This window comes from Athene cunicularia (assembly GCF_003259725.1).
Source record: "Athene cunicularia isolate RWA chromosome 28 unlocalized genomic scaffold, athCun1 chr28_part1, whole genome shotgun sequence".
Taxonomy (NCBI): Eukaryota; Metazoa; Chordata; class Aves; order Strigiformes; family Strigidae; genus Athene; species Athene cunicularia.
Window position 1 is genome coordinate 1,834,703 of NW_020799139.1, and position 3,255 is coordinate 1,837,957.

The 3,255-nt window shown below is 50.4% G+C and overlaps 1 long non-coding RNA gene across 1 annotated transcript; it reads right to left on the reverse strand.

Annotated features, from left to right (window-relative positions):
- Positions 1 to 192: 192 nt before the first annotated feature.
- LOC113489358 lies at positions 193 to 2,850 on the reverse strand. Its single transcript, XR_003400028.1, has 2 exons — positions 2,743 to 2,850; positions 193 to 1,444 (listed from the first exon to the last, which is right to left on the reverse strand). It is a non-coding gene; the product is annotated as an uncharacterized LOC113489358 (long non-coding RNA).
- Between the last annotated feature and the right edge of the window lie 405 nt (positions 2,851 to 3,255).

The window sequence follows — 3,255 nt, forward strand, 5'->3', positions numbered from 1 at the left end:
GGGGGGGGGGGGGGTGGGGAGGAAGAAAATGTACCAAAATACAGCTCAGAATGGAAAATGGGGGCCTTGGGCTGCAGAAGTGAGTAGAGCAGAGCAGGCTTAGGTCTCATCAGAAACCCTGTTTTGGCTCATTTCTCACTTTCTCCTTTTGGAAGGAGGGGGCACAGAAGGCATTTTTTTTTTTTTTAATACTAAATATATAAATATATATAACAACACAAAAAGACCTCAAGGAACCACAGTAGTGTTTGTCTGCTTAAGGCAGAGTTACGCCGTACGTTGCATTTAGCGAAATAACTTGCATTGTGCTTTTTTTTTTTTTAATAGAAGAAGAAGAAGAAAAAAAGAATTTATAATCATCTAACAGAGGAGTGTAACAGAGTAACGTTACGCCAGCGCAGGGTATGTTTTTTGTCACTCTTATTTATTGTGACTCTAAATCTTTGATAATAAAACAAAAACTTAAAAAAAAAAAAAAAATCCCACTAAAACCTGATAGTCTCAATGGGGGAAGAATCTGAGATCAATAACTGTATATTGTATTGTGAGGGATTTTTAGTATTTGAATGACAATAAATAAATGGACAAAGTGTCGTGTCTGCCTCTTATTCCGAGTAGATCTGAGAAGCAGCTCGTTTCGCACCGCTCACGTGTCGGTGAGGCTGCTCAAGATGTGGGCACAGGTTCTTCCCCCCCCCCCCCAAAAAAAAAAAACAGGTTGATGGGAGAACAGGAAAGGAAGGAGAAGACAAAGTCTGTGGAGTTTCATGGATTGAAATTAAAAGCCACAACCAGATTAAACGTCCTCACAGGTGCCATCAGACAGGGCCACGCGTGTTCTGCAGGAGGAAACGGGACACAAGCGCCTCTCCAGCCCTTCTCGCCTCGGTGACCCGCTGGGTTTTACCCCTCGTGTGTGTCCTCGGGTAAGAACTTCTTTTCCCAAATCAACGAGCTGGAAAAGATGAAACAAGCTGCCTGCGTCCTGCCTCACACCGCGGAGCGGGCTGGGACCTGCCCTCGTGGTCGCTCCACAATTCCAAAACTAGAACTTGAACCCCACGTTCCTCCTGAAATACGTTAACACATTCCTCCTACATTTGTTCCAATACTCCAGGATGACTCCAGAAGCCGGTGGATCGCTCCCCTCGGGGAGGAGAAAGGGAACATGTAGATTGCAAATTTAAACGTTGCCGGAATATTTTTGATCTGGATTCTGGATAAAAAGAGTAGTTGGAGGTTGCTCAGCAGCCGGGGAAGCAGCAAGTGCCCTCGCAGCCGGGTCTCTCCTGGCACTGGGGTTCCCCGAGGCCGTGCCCGTTGTCTTTCAGCTCCCGGTGCCCTGCAGCAAACGTGGCTTTGCTGACAGCCCGCGCTCCGGGGTCGCTGGTTGGGGAGGAGGAAGGAGAGGAGGACGCTGTCTCTGCTCTAAAGCAAAGCCCAGCTTGAAGAAAGGGGAAAAACCACAGGGTTTAATTTCAGCTCAGGTTTCCACGTGCAGTGTGTGTGTTGTCGGGGGCAAGACCACAACAGTAACTCAGGATTCGTGCACGTGCTGGATGGAGCCCTGGGTGTCCCATCTGTGACTCTGCTCATCACCAGGCAAAGCTGGAAAGCTCCTCACCCAGCCCCATCCTGCCAGAAACACTCCAAGGGCCAGGTCTGGTCGTGGGTTGAGCCCCTGCGGAGCAGCGGGAAGATGAAGGTTCGAAGAGGTGATGGTCATGGTCTGGCCGTGCGCTGGCGAGTTCCTGCTGGAAACGCCTGAAATCACAGAGGGTGAAAAGCGGCTGGTTCTGGGTGAGAGCAGGAAGGACTCCTTTTGGCGTCGTAAAAACCTGTTTTGGAACTGCAAGAGCCCAGGGTCTGCGGGGCAGAGCGGTGAGGAGGAGGAGGGCACGGCGAGGAAGCCTCGTTTTACGAGCAGACCCGCGCCGAGAGCAGCGTGGGGCTGGCAGAGCCGGGTACCCCCCAGCCCCCTCCCCGCTCCCCAGGGTGCCCCTCCTCTGTTTTCACAGATGTTGAAATGTTTGACCCTCACCAGGTGTGGGGATGTGATTTTTGTGGGCCCTTTACAAGCTGCTTCTGACCTTCTAGAATTGGAAAAATCTCTCAGTTTCTGAATACACAAGTTCAGGAACCAGTTTCATTCAAGCTATTTCATTTTTCTCAAAGCCGTTTAATTGCTGTGCTGCTGGAGGCTCTTACTGAGGAAGCCTTTTTATGCGAAACTGCTGAAGTGCAAGCTATTAACTCTGGGCTATTTTGGTACCGAAATCATCAAGCTATTGTGGATTAAAGTGCTAGAAGATGGCAGTATCTGAACCTGGTAGGCTCCGGGGGGCAGCAGGTAATGTTGGAGAGAGGTCCTGTACCCCCGGTTAGCATCTCAAAGGTGACAGAGGTAATTCTATTTTGCTAATTGCCGGGGCTAATTTAGATCTTGCTGGCACCTGAAGCGTTAAGCCCACTCCACCCTGAAATTCTGTCCCCAACCTTTATTATTCCCATTTCTCATCAGCTTCAGACGAGCCTTCCCTCTGTTTGTCGGGGCTGCCCTGTGGCTCGACCCACCCGAGGGCTTCCCCTGAGGAGCAGAGAGGCTTCCAGGTTCGTTTTGATCTCACAAATCCTTGGCCCTCTCCCAGAAGCGGTAGCGCGATGCGGCGGCGTGTAACAGCCGGGCAGGATTGCATCAGCTCCTCCACGCTCCCCCCAGCCCCGCCGCCGCCGGGGTCCCACCTTGTGTGAGAAGGTGGGGGCTGCTCCATCGCGTCCTGCGCCTTCGCGTGCTCTCCTTGGCCAGGGGAAAAAAAGTTTAGGTTGTGATGAAGACAAAGAAGAGGGAGTTTGGCTCTTTAAATACCTTCTTTGCTGTTAAAATAAATGATGAGCGAGGGAGCCCCTCGTCGTTACAGCCACACTAGGTTTGAGGTGAACCCAGGAGAGACATTTAAAAAAAACCTTTTAAATACAAATGAAATCTTAAAAAGCTGTTTTTCATGTCAGTCCCCCACTCCCCTCTCTGGACTTTGATGGGGAAAGGGCAGCCGATGTGTTTTAGGCCATCCCAGAGTGGAACAAACGGGGCAGTTTGGTTCAGGGCAGGGAGCGGTGGGTGGATGATGGAACCAGCCAAGCCCTCTCCCTCCAGGCGATTCAGGGGGGAATGTTGAGTTATTGCTTAGCAAAAGCCTTAATAATTGCCTTAATAACGAGTATTGGAATAAGGAATTCCACTCCTAAGGTTAAAGG